The sequence below is a fragment of the Vicugna pacos genome, chromosome 16 (assembly GCF_048564905.1).
Source record: "Vicugna pacos chromosome 16, VicPac4, whole genome shotgun sequence".
In the NCBI taxonomy this organism is placed as follows: Eukaryota; Metazoa; Chordata; class Mammalia; order Artiodactyla; family Camelidae; genus Vicugna; species Vicugna pacos.
Window position 1 is genome coordinate 43,077,290 of NC_133002.1, and position 16,840 is coordinate 43,094,129.

Sequence of the window (16,840 nt, forward strand, 5' to 3'; positions counted from 1 at the left end):
CAATCACTGGCATGCATAAAGATATCAGTAAAGGGCAGCTGTCATTAATATGCTGCAGAATTGTGAGTGATTTTACAGAGAAGCACTTCTCTAGGGAGAGGGTCTCCTACAGCTTTCATGAGATTCCCTAAGGGGTCCCTGATTCAAAAAATGTTAAGCACCACTCACTGCTTGAGAGGTTTAAAAATAGCTGTGTATTAAGCAGCAGAGCAGTGTTTATGTGAATGACACATGGTGGTGTGGGCCTGGGGGCAGGGCTGCCTGTGTGGAACCTTTCTGTTCATCAGTTGGACATACCTTCCCTCCATCAATTCCTACCCGATCATCAAGCCTTGCTGAGCCCTGACTGTCAGACCCCTTCTAAATGCCAAGGCTCAGAGATCAAGAACAAAGTGAGAAGGGAGATGTGTGGTAGCCAGTCTCCAGAGGCGACCCCCATGCCTTCTGCTGTCTTGTCCTGGGAGGGTCCCTTCCCACGTGGAATCGAGCTGGTGTGTGGCTTGATTTAACCAGAGGGATGCTGTGGAAGTGAGGCTGTTCCAGTTCCAGTCCCAAGCTCTTAAAAAAGGCCAGCAGCCTCACTTTTCCAAGCCTGAAGAAGGTTTTGAGAGATCTAAGCTGTTGTGTAAGTCACCTGAATATCCTGCCAGAGAGATCTTGGGGAGTGGCCACCTTGAGAGAAGCCCCAAGACCATAAGGAGGAGAGGCTCAGGTGTCCCAGAATCTTAGTTCAGTGCCCAGATGACCCCAGGGCCTGCCAGCACCTGAGAACAACAGAAAAACCATCCCACAGAGCCCATTTGGCCCACAGAGCCATGAGAGAGAGTTTTGTTTTAAGCACTCAAGTTTGGGACAGTTTGTTACACATGTGGAAATAAACGGACCAACCGAATGGAAACATGTAAAGGCATTTTATTCAGAGCTTGCTACTCCAAGGGAGCCAGCCACCATCATTTATGTTTTGGCAGAGAGTCAAAGACAAGCAGAGGAGTGGGAAAGTTTCATAGTGGAAAAAAGAGGAGGCTTCAGCTGTGCTCTGATTGGCCTGGGGAAGCTGGGGGCAGGCTCACTAGAAGTGGGGCATCCTCTGTGATTGGTCAGGATAGCATATTTGTTTGTCTCTGCTTGGCCCTAAGTTGCAGGTGGGGACAAAAATCAGGGAAAGCTAATCAAGTTCTGGGCATTTTGGGCTGATTGGCACAAGGGTCCCTGTTTGGCTTCCTGGACTGTTTGCTAGAGATGAGGTCTGATTTCCTACAAGTCTGACTTGTGGATAGCAGACTGCCTTCTTGGGCTGGTTACTGTAGGTAATGGGATGACTTTCTGGGATGTTACTGCAGATTGAGTTCTATTTTTCTATGTGGTTTGGCATTGCCTGTTTGTATATTTAGTCTCTCACGTAACAGTAGATTCCTACACGTGAACCGACATTGATGAGGCCATGTGGAATGAACAGAGCAGAGACAATCCCCCTTAGCCTGGGCCAAGTTTGAAGAACAGGTGAGAATTTGCAGGCAGATGGGGGAAGGAAGGGCATCCCAGGCAGAAGGGGCAGCATGGCCCGAGGCCTGGAAATGGGAAAGACACTGCTGCAGGCTGACGTGGTTGGACTGATGATGGGAGGCGAATGTTGGCTTAGGACCCAGGGCACTGGACAAAGAAGGGCCACAGCCATCTGGAGTGATAGAGTCAGACGGAGAAGCTGGAGGGGAGAAAGGGTGAAGTCAGGAGATTAGCCAGGAGATAGCTGCACCATTGGGAGGGACTTTTGGAGGCGGAAGCTATAGGACTTGGTGAACAGGACTCAAGGAAAGAGGAGAATGCAGACTGAGAAGGTGACCCAGGAAGCGCGGAGGAGGTTTGGAGCGGGGTGATGTTTATTTGTGGAATGCTGAGTAGGAAGAGTCCGGGCATTCCTAGGGGATGTGCATGGAGCCATTGGAGATTCAGACTTGGAGCTAGGAGAGAGCTAAGAGGAGGATACAGGGGTCATGGTGGCCCCCCAAGGACTGTGGGTAAAATGGGAGGAGGAAGAGGTGCCCATGACAGGGGCTGAGAAAGAATGTTTCAAGTAGACCTGGGCTGGAGTAGACCTGGGAGAGGGCCGCGCCAAGGAAATCAGGGAAGGAGGAGATTTCAAGGGGCTCTTTGCCCCTAGGGACAGTTGAAGGAGGATCAAGACTGTAAACTGCTGGATTTGGGCATAAGCAGGGAGTTTGTGCATGAGAAGCAAGTGGAATCCCAGGTGCAGGGCCTGCAAAAAAGTGAGAGACAAGAGAGGAAGTGGGCTTACTGTGCAGAGACAGACCTTTCTAGCAGTTTGCCTCTGTCAGGGGGATAGAGGTTGTCGCAGCAGGGCGATTTGGGTTTGGCAGGGTTTGTTGTTCAATGAGAGGGACTTGAGTGAGTCTATAGGCAGAGAGAGAGCAGGGCAGAGAACTGAAGATGCAGAGAGTGGGGGCACACACTGGACAAGGAGGCAGCTGTCAGAAACCACGGCCTCAGGCAGGATCAGCTGCAGGTGGGGTTGCATTGGCTCACAGTGTTTTGCTTTTGGTTGAATTTGTTGCGAACCAATTGCACATAAAAATCCTGATTCCTAGCCTCTGGAAAAATCGAAAGACCTGATAACCCAAAGGCCCTCCTTCCCTCAGGGAAGCGGTGGCTGGAGCCTGAGCCCCTCAGGATGGGCCTGGCTTCCAGGTTGCCACCTGCCCATCTCAACTTTTTGTGCTTTAGGCCCCTGTAGGCATCTGAGTTGAAACCTTGGGGCGAAGAGAGGTGAGAAGGCAGGACCAGAGCCAACCTCAGGCAGGAGACCTAATATGGGAGGATCCTGGGAAGGTGAGGGGTCAGGCCCAGAAGCTAGGGGTAGGGATTTAGGGAAAGAGGGGAAGGCTTGAATGGCCACGGAGGGGAATGGGAAAGGAAACTGTGCAGGCCGCATGGTACGATGATGGGCCGGCTGCAGGGCTGGGATTAGCTAAGATTGTGAGCTGGGGACCTGCAGGTTCAGCTTACATTCCTGGGTGATGGAATAGGGGCTGGAGGGAGGGAAGGAGGCAAAGGAGCCTACTCTGCCCTCCAGGAGCTTCCACACCCATTTCAGTGTCCCTGGCTCTGTTAGTGGGTCCAGGCCATCCCCAAGACTGGGAACCACACAGACAGAGCCCCAAAAGACAGAACCTGCCTTCCTCCGTCCTAGGGACTCTCCCGGGCTGGGAGCATATTGGAAAGCTCCACTTGGCACCAGGAGGGAATCAAGTCCAAGAGAGCCCAGCATTGAGAAGCTGGAATGCTCCTGAGACCCGGAGATCAGAACCATCCCCTATCCTCTGTGACAGGCCCTCGGGAAACACATGTCCCCTCCCCACAGCTGTCCTCCTTTTGAAGCCTCCTCCGTCTGTGCCTCTGTGGCCTCAGAGCTGGTTCTCTCGGTCACCTGGGGTGGGGCTTGCTCTTGACGGGGGGTGGGGGGTGTCTCATCCGGGAGCCTCCGCAGGTAACCACTCTCAGTGCACACCTCAAGATTAAAACACCCCCATCCGCGCCCTCTGCGGGAATGCTCTCATCTCTGTCTTATGGGGAATGATGTGTGCTTGCACATGTGTCGCTGTATCACGTAGAGCCGGAATGTAATTAGGCGATGTTGGGGAAAATTCCGTCTGTCTCCTGGGAATACTGGAATAATGAGCCATCACAGAGGACCAAGGAGACTGGTGGGGGGCTGCTGACCTGAGCTGAAGGCTCGGATCATTCATTAGCTCCGGAGGCGCTCCTGATTTGTTCCTCATCCCAGCTGCATAAACGAGCTGGCCCGATCCTGAGCAGGAAGCAGGAGCTTTAGTGGAGCGCCTGAAAGAGGACTCTGGGCTTTGAAGCAGGAAAGCCAGCAAGTGGTCCCTTTCCAGGGTCGGTGGAAGGGGGAGACAGAAGCCACAGCCCTCCACTCTGGCATGTGGCCATTTGATAAACTGACAAACCAGATGAGGATGGAAAATCCTGGGGCAAAGGAGCCAGATTTTCTGGAGAGTGGGCTGGGTGTGTGGCTGGTGGGGATGAGGGCAGGAGGGCCCCCCGAGGCCCAGGCTAGGGCAGAGAGGGGCCTGGGGTCTATACCAGGAGAACCAGTGCTAGGCCAGCCCTGCTCTGAGCCAACCCCTCTGCACCCTTGAGGTTCAGCCAGACCCACTCAGAGTGCTCCCAGCCTGCCCTTCTCCTCTATGTAAAGGTGCTGGCTATCCCCGCAGAGGCTCTCTGAGAAGAGACAACAGTGAGACCCGTGATGGCCCCAGCCCCGCCTGCCCAGCAGTCCCACTACAGCTCCCCCTTCTCAGTCAGGCCCCGGCTTATCCCCACGTGGTGCCCCCTACGGCCCCCCATTACAGTGAGGACCCTAGCCTGCACGGCTTCCTCCCAGCCCACCCCCTTTCTCATTCCCAGGCAGGAACCTCCAATCGACTTCTTCAGTCCCACTCCCGGCTTCTTTCACCAACCACCCAGAACCTTCTCCTGGTGGAACCTCTTCAGTTCTTGGCACTAGAGCCCATGCCCTCCGCAGGCACCTTGCTTTCTTTGCTCTCTCTCCTCACTCCTGTCTTCCATCTTCCTTTATTTGACTTCCTCTTGCTCTTTCCTTGTCTCCTCTTTACCTACTCAGGTCCAAAGCATTCCAGTTTGGGATCTGCTACACCATCTTTCCAGAGAGTTCTCTTTGCCGCCTACCCCCAGCTGCCTCCCGTGGCTCTCAGATTCCTGTGCACACCCTTGCCTCCCCCACCCCCACCCCCGGTGACAGGGAGCTGTCTGTTGACCTGATGCCCCACGAGAGTATGGGCCACCCTAACACAGCCTCTGGCTCTGTCGTGCCTGTAGCTGCATCCACGTGGGATCAGGCAGATGCCCAGCCTGTGCTGGAGGAAGGAGTAGAGGACAGCAGAGCCCTTCCCCTGCTCTCTGCTCCAGGCCACGCCCCTTCCTGGGGCCATCCCCAGAACCCTCCAGGGCGCATCCTTCTATGGGAGAGTCACTGGTCTTCCAGCTGCTACATCAGGGGAGACCTTTGACTGGGTGTTGGGACTGGCTTCCTTCAAGCAGCAGCACCTTTTGGAAGGCCCTGCTCTGGCTCTCTTCATCTAGCTCCCCTCCCCAAAAGGCAAGAGTTCATGGGGTCCAAGAGACATGACCACACAGAGCCTGTGCCCATCACTCAAGACTGTCTGGTAGAAACACGGGCCACATGCACTTTAAATTTTCTTGCATTTACATTACAAAAAGTAAGAAGCAACAGGTGAAATTCATTTTAAAATAATTTGATTTAACTCAATACATTAAGAATATTACCATTTCAACAGGTAATCAGTATAGCAAGTATTCTTTTTTGTGCTGAGTCTTTGAAATAGGCACATTTCAAGTGTTAGGTAGCCACACGTGAGTAGAGGCTACTGTACCGAACCACATAGCTCTAGGCCACAATCTAGGTATCTGAGACTTCAGCATTCTCTGCCCAGACAGCTCCAGCCTCCAGGGCCTCTTCCCCATTAGGATTCCTAAGGGTGGATTCCACCAGGAAGCTTCAGTTGAGGGGTGGTAAGGACCCAGATATAGGCTGGCCGCAGAGGAAGGGGCACCTTTTCTCATCTTAGCTCAAAACCTGCACTGATCCTAGAGGCAGAGGGTGATGGGAGCTAAGGGACACCGAGGGGGGCCTTCAGGGTGGTAGGAGGCTGGGATGCAGCAGAGGCAGCCTGGACTGGCCTGGCTGGCAGAGAGGAGAGAGGGTGGGAGCACTGCAGTCCACAGACAGGTTAATGGCTCCTGCCTTGCACACAATTGAATTTGCCCTCCTGAGCCTCCTGGCTTTGGGGAAGGGCCTCTCCTCCTGGGAGCTCAGCTGGACTCCCAGAGCCACAGGGCCTGGGTCAGTTAGGCCTGATTGGATCAGGAGAAATGAAGGACACAGGGCTCATAGACAGTCCAGTGCCCAGGGGGGCTGGCGGATCAGCCCAGAAACATAAAGCTGCGGAGGAAGGGCCTGTGTGGGGGCCCCAGGTCCATCCTAGCTCTGCCTCCCTCCTTAGAGAGCCCCCATCGTCAAAACACAGTTGACAAATGTCTGCAATGTGCATCACCACCCCCTCTTACCCCCCATGTCTCTGAAAGGTGGCTAAGGATGATTCAGAATCAGAAAACTTGGAACCAGTCTGTTTTCCTCTGTGTCTGTGCTGGTGTCCAGCACACACTAGGACCAGGGTAGGGAGAGAAGAAACAAATGAAGAAGACTCCTCTCTTTCTTTCCTCTCAGTACTTTGCATCTTGTATCAAACCTAACTCCTAGACATATATGGTGTCTCCTCGCCGTGGGAGGCAAGTGAAACAGTTAGGGAACAAATTGCAAACGAGAGGAGAAGACATCACGGGACTCCACACGGGACCTGCTGTCTCATGCCCCTGGGCCTTTGGTCTTGCCATTCCTTCCCACTGAGTGCTCTTCCACTCCCCCCTCGAATGCCTGGGAGCTTCTACTCCCCTCTGAAAGCTGCCTCCCCCTGTGAGCCCTCTATCCCCACAGCACTGCTGGCTCCCCTCCTCACCCATGTTTCTATAGCATCTTTGATGCTCCATCGCAGCACTCATGGTGCACTTGTTAACTCAACCCACAAATAATTGCCGCGCCTCCCAGGTGCCTGGCACTGTCCTGGGGGTTGGGACATAACAGGGAATGAGCAGACAAAGGGAAAAACAGTCAATATGTGAACAAATAATTAGACAAGGGCGTTAAGTGCTAAGAGGGAACCAGAGCAGCTTACTTCTGCAGTCAAAAGCAAAGAATCGGGCGGGGCATCTGCTTCAGACAAGGAAGTGATGATGGGGCCAAGGCCTGAATGCTAAGAAGGAGGTGGTCCCTCCAGGGCCTGGGGCAGAGTGGTTCATGCAGGAATAGTCAGCGCTAAAACTCCAAGGCAAACATATTGTAACATTCTGTTTGTATGAAACGTCCAGGATAGGCAAATCCTCAGACATGGAAAGCGGATTAATGGTTGCCAGGGGCTGTGGGGGGGATCAGATGCAGAATAGGAGTGACTGCTAATGGATAGGGGGTTTCCCTTTGGGATGATGTAAATGTTCTAGAATTGGGTAGTAAGGATGATTGCGCAACATTGTGAAAGTACTAAATGCTGTTGAATTGTACACTTTAAAATGGTTAAAATGGTACGTTTTATGTCATGTATATTTTCCCATAAAAAAAAACAAAACAAAACTAGCCAAGGCAAGAATGAGCTTGCTGTGGTCTAGGAAGAGAAAGGCCAGTGTGGGAGAAATGGTAGAGGATGGGGCTGGAGAGGTGACGGGGGCTGGTCATGAGGGTGCTGTGGGTTGCTAAGAAGTTTGCATTTTATTCTGGTGCAATGGGGGAGCCACTGGAAGGTGTCAAGCAGGAAAGGAACATGAGAGCACCTACCGCTTTTGAAGATGCTTATGGCTGTGATGTGGGCCGTGGGTGGTGATGGGACTGAAATAAAACCAGGGAGACCAGAAAGGGAGGCTTCTGCAGCGGGCCGGGGGAGAGACGATGGTGGCCTGGGACAGGGTGCGGGAGGTGGGGATGGAGTGATGCAGACAGATTTAGAATTTATTTTGAAGGTAGAACCGATGGGACTTGGTGGATCAAAGGGACAGAGAATGAGGAAAAGGGAAGAATGGAGAATGCCATTCACATTTTCACCTGGATCAGCTAAAAGGATGGAGTTGGCATTTACCGAGCTGAGGAAGCCTGTGTGGGGAACACTTTTAGGGAACTAGAGTTTGAGCAGCTTATTAGATATCCATTTGGCAATGTCAGGTGGGCCACTGGGCAGGCTGGTCTGGAGTTCAGGACTGAGACACACGTCTGATCTTCATCCCCATGGAGATGGTTAAAACCCAGGGCTTGGTGAGCTTCCCCGGATAGGTGTGGGTATGGAAGATTTCCCAGTGCTGGGCCTGGGGAAGCAGGCTATGTAGACATCAAGCCAAGGAAGAGCCCCCAGTAGAGCAGACCAAGAAGAGCAGCCAGCAAGGCCAGAGAGAAAAATGGCAAAGTCCTACCTCTGAAGTGAAGGAAGTGTTTCCAGAAGGGAGGGCTAACACTGTGAGTGCTGCTAAGAGGATGAGTAGATGAGAACAAAGGAGTCACTGTTGGATTTAGCGGTGTGATTAGAGGTCAGCCTCCCTGTAAGACCGAGCACTCAGCACTTAGATGCTCATTTAAAGGTTGCATTGGGGAAGGTATAACTTGGTGGTAGACCGCAAGCTTAGCATGCACAAGGTCCTGAGTTCAATCCCCAGAACCTCCGTTTAAATAAGTAAATAAATAAATAAACAAACCTAATTACCTCCCCTCACCAAAAAAAAAAAAAAAAAAAAAAAAAAGACTGGAGGACTTGAAATGAGCATGTTCTGCACTGTGTGGCATAGGTTGCCCAGAGTATAGGGGTTCAGACTAGAAATCAGGTATCAAGAGGAAGTGGCCGAGGAGTGTGGGCCACCAGGGAGCTGTTGGTGCAGGGAGGCTGGAGGAGGCAGGGAGGCCAGTGGAGGCCGGGGAGCCCAAGGAACACAGGACTCCGGTTCTCCCACTGACACATTCTGAGAGGGCCTCTCCTCCACTTCTTCTCCTCTTTCCTTCTCAGGAGGTGATTCATATTTCAATATATTCCAGCTGAAAAGGGATCAGATTTTGAGCAGGTGGTAAGTCAGTACACGGAAATTTGATATATTTTGACTAATGCAGTTTGAAATTTGAAAACTGAAGACAGTTTTATTCAAGATCCATTTTTATACCAACTCATTATTGGGGGGAAAAGGCAAGATTTCAAGTTTCTGGGGGAGAATGTGTGAACCCAGGTTCACCACTAAGCCCCGCTAACAGGCTTGACCTGGCCAACTGGCTGGCCACATGCTGCCGGCTGCCTGCCTCGGCTGCCTCGTGTTCCTGCTGGAAATGCTTTCTTTAGCTCCCCCTTTCAAGCATCCCCCTGGGGTTACTAGTCCAATTTAATCTGACCTTCAGCCCTACTGTCACACCAACTCCAGCAAATCCCCAGGGCTGGCACTTAAGACAAGTTTTGCGATACAGACGATGGTATTACCGAGAATTTCCACTTCCTTCCCCATCTGCCTCGTCCATTTCCCCAGCCTCATGAATGTGAAGCATAAGGAGAGGAAATAAACAATGAAGATGGGAGGAGGAATGAAGTGACTGGCAAGGGAGCAAGGACACAGTTCCTGGGAGGTGGGGGTTGCCTGTTGGGGTGGGAGAGGGTCCCTGCGGGGGCAGTGGCCTCAAAGGAGAAAGAGGTCTCCTCTCCTCCCATCATTAGATGCTGGATCCATCTTGGTTTGGATCCTGGCTCCATCATCTTGGCGAATCACTACACTTTGTTGAGCCTTATGTTTCTCCACTGTAGTATAGGGATATAAATAACTTTGTAGTAATTTGGGGGGAACATTTAATAGGTGTATTTGGATGCTCCTAGGATGACATGTCTGTCACACAGGAGGGATTCAACACACATTAATCTCCTTTGCTTCCCCACCCCAGACATCTCTTCTTCATGTGAAGCACACAGCTTTTGTCTCTTGAGAAGCTCGCAGCCTAAGTGGGAAGGAAAACAGAGGAAAAGGTTGAGTCTCTGAAAGCCCCCATGGTTGGTGATTTTCTGGGTGCAGAACATAAGGCTTTATGGGCTAAGCTTTCTGGAAGGTGACTTATCGTGTGTCAAGAGGACTTTGTCAATGAATCTCTGATTTAGGGAAAGAATGAGAAATTTGGACAAGCTTTATGCATAAAGATTTTCATTCCAACATTATTTAGTTTTAATTTAACTGACTCTTAAAAGCATCTATAAGTACATTCACACAGTAATCAATCATAAGTTCCTGACAGGTATACAGTGAAGTTGCCCTCATCCCAGTCCCTGAGCTTCCAGGGGCCCTCCCAGGAGGCAACTGATATTACCAATTCTGCCATGATCATTTATAAAAATGAAAAATGAGAATCTAAATGTTTCACAGATAAATACATTATAGTCTGTCCATACAGTAGGATAATCTGCAGTCTCTAAAAACCATACCTGTTACCACATCGTCCTTTGGTTACTTAACTGTGTGTCACCACTGGCCTCAGGCCCTAGCAGATGCTGTTCCCTCTGCCTGGAATCCCCATCCACCCCAGTGGAGTCCTCATTCTTCAAAGTCCCAGTCTTCCCACCCCCATGGACTAGAGGAGCCCCCATAGTTCTCCCAGCTACCTGGCTCTCTCCCCGTGTACTCTGCTCTACAGGGTGTGATTGTATATGGATACGGCCATTTGAGGAGTGTCTGTTTCCCCCTCAGACTATTCTCCCAGAGGGTGGGGTCACTCTACCTGCTGGACTCCTCGCGGTTGCCTTAGAGAAGAGCCTCACAAATGGAGGCACCTGGAGAGCTGCTGAACGAGTGAATAAGTTAAGCAGAAAATGCAGGATACAGAGTTGTGTGTGTAGCAAGATCCCAATTTTATTGCTTTAAATAAAAGTTTTATCTAAATCTTATCTATCCCTACGTAAACAAAGGAAGTCTCGTAAGAAGGTATAACAAGGCACTGTGGTTGGTTGTCAAGGGTAATGGGATTGTGGTGATTTTTCTTCCTTCTCAGTTCTATACTTTTCACATTTTCCACAATTGGCAAGTATTACTGTAAAATGAAACCAAATGATGAAGAATGACTTTAAAGAAAAACCTTATGGGGGGGAAATAGGTTTTGGGGATATAGGGAAGCCTGTGCTGAGTGCTACCTGGGCCAGAGCTCTCTGGATCAGGGTCAGAGACTGGCATCTGCTGGTGGCTGACCAGACCCGGGCCCCTGAAGAAAGTGCGGGGCCCCACCAGCAGGGAGGAGGAAGCGATTCAAGGCCTGGGACCTGAACTGAGGTCCTCAGCTAAACTCAGCAGGGTATTATTTTCGTGGGTGCATGATTTACTTCTTTTATTAAGTAGTAAATGCAAGCATCAAAATGTAGCATATATAAGGTATAGAGAATAAGAAAGTAAACATCCCTAAGCCCACTGCTCCGTTTCGCACACAGAACAGCACAGAACCATTTGAAGCATTCCCTGCAGAGTGTCTTAAGCAGCTGGTCAAGAGAGATTCTGCGGAAGGGTCAAAAGAGAAAAAGATCTGTGCAGTGAGACCTGAAATGCCTGGTAAACTCATTTATTCTCTTCAGCATGAGGTCCCTACACTAAGGTCCTCTGGCTGCTAAAACTTACTGTATATTATATATTTCATATTGTACTTGTTTACCTATAATAAAGCCACCTCAGCTATCTACAGTGCCTGGTTTCCTTGTTTCAGGCTAGAATTACATCAGTTAAGTCATTCATTCATTCATTCACTCACCAGAAATGCAAGGCTAAGCTCCCTGTGCCAGGCACCAATTGGATACCCCAGCAGTTCTTCACCTCTGGTGGTGCAGGCAGGTGACTTTAAAGAGAGTGGTGAGTATGGTGAGAGGAGACAGCACAGAGGAGGGTGGAGGGTCTGACCCAAAAGGAAGAGTCTGGGGAGGCTTCCTGGAGCAGGTCCTCTCTGAGCAAAGTCATGAAGTTACCAAGTACATAAGTGACAATCCTTGCAAACAAGAGAAATCCAGTCTGGCTGACTAAAGCAGAAGAGAAAGTCATTGGAAGGCATGTTAGAAAACATTGGCTATAAGTAATTGAAAACCCAACAAGAAGAGGATTTACTGTGTCATATACCAAGAAGCTTGCAGATCCCAGGACTGGTGGTCTCATTGACTCCACTGGGTCATTGTGGTTCCAGGGTCTCTCCATCTTTGTGCCCTGTCATCTTCCCCAAGCTGGCTTTGATCTTTAGGCTGGTCTCCTTAACGGTTGAAAGATGGTGCCTTAGCACCATGCAATTCATCCTCACCCAACCACATTCAGAGGCAGGAAAAGAGAACATCCCTTCCTTGAGCCGCTTTTCAAGAGGAAGACAAATTTTCCCAGAAGTCTCTCAGCAGACTCCATTTGTATCTCATTGCTCAGAATGGAGTCACATGCTCCTGTCTAAACCAATCACTGGAGTAGATGTATAAAGACCCATCTCCTGGGTTGGAGAGGAGGCATATGGCTAGAGCTTATAGGTGCCTGAGAGTTGAAGGAGTTTTAGATCCTGATAGCCAAGAATGGGGGTGTTGGGTGGACCTCTGCAGAAAGAAAATGGGGCCCAAAGGAGGAGCTGAACAGCTCAGCTCTGGGGACGGCAGGAACCAGAGTGGCTCTGGGGATCTTGGTGGTAAGATCTCCTGGGGCAGTGTCCTCAGGACAGCCCCTCAGGGTGAAACAGCCAGCCATTCTGCTTTAGGTTCAGGTTCAAATTCCTGGGGAGAGTCTAATTGGCTTGGCCTGGTTACTGACTGACAGCCCTGCCTCCTGAATCACCTGCAATGGGGGAGAGGTGGTCCCCCTTCCCCCTCCCCCAGCGAACTTAGAGTGCTGCTCTTGCAGGAAGGCAGGGAGAGGGGAGTGAGTCAGGGAGAACTGGAGTCGGGGGACCTGCCAGGGCCAGACCACGGATGGGCTTAGGAGCCAGATTTATTTAAAGGATACTAGGTCATTCATAGACTCTCCCAGAGGGTTGGGGGCTCCAAAGGCAAGGACAACATCCCCGCTGAAGGCAAAGACACCTCCAGCAGTCACCTCCAATGTTCCTGCCACAGCCACTGCCCCCCTTGGCTCTGCTGCTGCTGCCATCCTGGCAAACGTGGACCCTGCTCGGGCCCCTGCTTTTCTGCCTCACTAACTCCTAGTTCAGAGCAACAGAGCCCAGGTCCCGGGGCTTTGCCTAAGCTGCAAGGGAGGCTGGGAAAGTAAGGGCTGGACATTTTCAGCTTCCACAGGGAGGGAAGGGCTCCTTTACTTAAACTGGGAGATCTCCCCAGTACAAGAAGACGGTTTAGCGGCTGAGTGGCCAAAAAGAGTAACGGACATCCACAGCATGCTATCCTGAAGGCATCTGGGGAAGGCTGTAGCTCTTGGAAGCCAGGAAGTGGATCTTTTGTCCCCAGAACCCTCTGGGCATAGTACCTGGCCAGGGAAAGGGTTAGAGTAAATGTTTGCTGATCTAAGGCACTGTCAGCAAGGGAGTGATATGAGCAGACTTCACTGGACAGCCCCAACCACCCACCAAGAGGTGAGGAGAACTTGGGCAGAGGCTGGGGCAGTGGGCGTGGAAACCTGGGTTTGCAAACACTTTCTGTTTCCTTGTCCCCACAAACTTCTCATGTGACCAGGGTGGCTTGATTTCCCACCACACAGAAGGCCTGTGTCATTCTGTCCTTTTCCTCCTCAAACTCCAACCTTCTTCCCTACCTTCACGCTCAGCTGATGACCCCCACTTCTGGGAAAAAAGAGAAGCCTTCGGAGGCTAACTCCATCATCAGCTCTGCATATACCGTATTCCCTCCTGTTACAGAGCAAGAGGCGTTCCTTCAGAACTTTGGGTCTTGGTCTCTTTGGCCCTCTCACTCCTAATGCATCCGTTTTTTTTTTTTTTCCTCTCTGTCCTGAATCATGCCAATGAGTATGCACACAGGCTCTGGTTTCTTCCATCTTAAAAAACAACCAACCTCCCTGGACCCCATGCCCCTCCAGGCCCTGCCCAGTCTCTCTGCTCCCTTCACAGCTAAGCTTCTCTAACGAGTGGCCTCTGGGTGCTCACAGATGCTGCCCCCTGAGTCTCCTGGGAGTATTCTTCCCCATCCCATTGATGACAGGCCAGACCCAGTGAGTGACTTTGATCAGTGAAGCGTGAGCTGGATGTGCATCACTGGAGACAAAAGCCGTAAAAGCCAGTCTTTGGCCACGTCCTCTGTCCCCTCTGCCATGAGACCAGCAGTATTCTGGATGGAGGATGAGCACTCCATCCGGATCCCTGAGCAGAGCGTCAGCAGCCCCACTTGAGTGAGAAGCCAGCCTTTGTTGTTGTGATGAGATTCTGGGTCCCTGTCTCGTCAGCGAGCCCTCGCCTGTCCTGACTCATACCGCGATCTCTCCCCTTCTCATCTTGCCTTCACTCTTCATCGCACTCCAGCATGCCTTCTGCCCCCACCTTTCCATCAGAAATGAACTTCCCAGTGTCACCAGTTACCTCCATGTCGCCCAATCAACTGGACACCTCTCCGTCCTCACGTAAACTCTTGGCCTCTCTCATCATGGCAGATTCCTCCTTCCTTCTGGAAACGCTCTTGGCTTTGGTCACACCACACTTCCCGGCTTCCCTCCGACCTCACTGCCCAGTCCAACTCCTGCTGGGTTGTTGTCAGAACTGCGGTGTTGTCAGAGGCCTCAACCCTCTGTTTTCTCTCTCCACTCGTAGGTGACCTCGCCCATTCCCAAGGATTTAAATACCGTCTCTATGCCAATGCCTCCCAAGTGTGCTTCTTACCTCTGGGCTCCAGTTTTGTACATCCAGCTGCCAGCTAACCATCTCTATAAAGCTTAGGACTGTGTACGTCCTAAATGGGGCTCTTGGTGGCCCCACGCCTCTTTTCCTAGGCTCCTCCTGTCTTACTGTACCCTTGTCCTCCGTACCCACCCCGTCTCCCTCACACTGGTCCATCTGCATGGCTACATCCCAGACATTTCTCTGTCTCCATGGCCTCTACCCACTGCGGACCCCCTATATCCCTCATGGACGGCAGGCCTCCCTGCTGCCCTTCTTGCTCCCACAAATCCGTGCTCCAGTAGCAGCCCCTCAAATCTGGTCATGTTGCCCTATTTCAGGCTCTTCAGTGGCTTCTTGCTACACTGGGAATCAGACCCAAACTCTTTTTAAAATTTTTTTATTTAATTATTTAAATGGAAGCACTGGGGATTGAACCCAGGACATTGTGTGTGCTAAGCACCCACTCTTCCCCAGAGCTATACCCTCCCCACCCAGATCCAAACTCTTGACTAAGGCTTTTAAGGCCCTGCAAGGTCAGCCTCCTGCCTTTCTGACCACATCTCATGCCCCTCTCCCCTCATCCACACTAAGTTGGGTCCTGCCCCAGGGCCTTTGCATCTGCTATTCCCTCTGCCTGGAAGGCTGTTCCTCAGCTCTTTCTTATTCTTTAGGTTTCAACTCAGGTGTCACTATTCAGGGAGGCCCTCCTTTTGTCTCAATTTCAATCCTCTCTTCTTGTCCCCAGTGCCCACCACCCTGTGTCAGACTGGGCTTAACTGGTTGTTTAATTGTCTGCCCCTAGTATGCAGGCTCTGTGAGAGATGGAGCCATGTCTATTACTGTAGAAGCAGTAATTGTAACACAGAGCTGTTTCTTGCATAAATGAAAGAGTTGGGGGACAGGGTCAGGACGGGGTGATCAATACCCTAGATGTGAGTTCTGAAAGCCTTTCACAAACAGCAAGGAAGGGGTGGCTGTTCTGGGGACTTGGAACAAGAGCTTCCGGTGGAAAGTTCCACATCTGTTTCTCAAAGGCTGAGTCCCATCTTCTGTTTTGTGCCTCCATTGCCAGGACCTCCAGGATTTGATAGATCCCCACCACCACTCCGTCTCCCCCACATCCCCTCAGGGATCCCCAGGCAGGCATCTCAATAGGCACTTGCCTCTGAGGACTGTCCCACCCCCAATGAGGTTCCCAGCCCAACTACTCAGGTGTCAGTGGGACTAGCTGATTGCAGGTGGGCCCATGGTTTTCTGGGGATTGGGGGGAAGGACAGTTGGTTCCGCAGAAAGGAGGCAAGGCCCAGAGCTTCTCAAAACCACCTGGGAAGGGTTGGCTCTCAGATGCCCTCACTCTCAGCCTTGAGATCTGGGCTCCCACAGCCCAGGTTATGGGCCCCCCAAACTGAGAAGCAAATTTGAGTAACATTGAACTCATGTTAAGAGCCCTGGGGGGCTTCACATGGTGAAGGTAGAGCCCATGTGCCCCGGCTTTTTTCCAGGGAGCTGGCAGCTCCAGGTGGGGGTGGATCGACTGAGAGAACACCAAGTACAGAAGTCAAGACCTCATCTTTACCTGCTGTGCCCTGGGACAGCCAAGGCTGGAAAGGAACTTGATGTTGAGCTCTAACTCAGCATCTGACCTGTCAGGTCCCTCTGCCAAGACTCTGGGATTTGGGAGCACCAAGGCGAGTGGGGCAAAAGCCAGGGTCCACATGGAGCAGGCAGCAGCTCCCTTTGATGCAGTAGCTGTAACACAATCATTGGCCTTGGGAGTGCCTCCCCTGCAGCCCGTCCCAGTAGCAGATCAGGGCACAGCCTCTCTGAGTGATGCCAACACCCAAGAAGACAGGTGCTCTGACTCCCAGTTCCCGGACTAAGAAACTGAGGCCATGAAGTTTTAGTAACCTGCCTGAGTTTGTCCAGCTGAAATGTGCCCCCACAGCGGCTGGTCCCAGGCCCAGGCAGTACCTGGGTACAGAGCTGCCCACACTGGCCTCCAGTGTTCCCCAACCCTCTGTCCACACAGGGACCCCCTCAGTGAGGAGGCAGTAGATGCAGGTAGGCAGAAGACATGGGAGCCTGAGGTTGCTCCAACAAGGCCCTCTGAAAGCTTGGCAGCCCAATTAGCATGGCATTCCCGGCCAGGCCGGCTCGGCTTCGGCTCCGGGGACCAGCAGAAGCAGATGAAAGCTGAAAGGTTATTCCAATAAGGGGCCGCCCACTTCCCAGCTGAGAGCGATCCTGGTATGCTGGAGGGACTTGGAGCTGGTACATAATTCAGCGTGTCAGGAGGCGAGCCAGAGCTATAGGCAAAGCTGGAGTGAGTGCTGAGATAAGACGAGGATATCACAGGTGGGTGTGCCT

General features: G+C 51.6%; 1 protein-coding gene and 1 long non-coding RNA gene across 2 annotated transcripts in view; both read left to right on the plus strand.

Moving 5' to 3' along the window:
* The window catches only part of LOC140686323 (uncharacterized), a 47,208-nt gene extending 35,857 nt beyond the window's left edge, over positions 1-11,351 (plus strand). The window contains exon 3 of the long non-coding RNA XR_012060054.1: positions 11,109-11,351. This is a non-coding gene — a long non-coding RNA (uncharacterized lncRNA). The remainder of the gene's footprint in view (positions 1-11,108) is intronic.
* RTN4RL1 (reticulon 4 receptor like 1) overlaps positions 1-16,840 on the plus strand; it is a 63,301-nt gene that overhangs the window by 37,510 nt on the left and 8,951 nt on the right. The window lies entirely within an intron of this gene.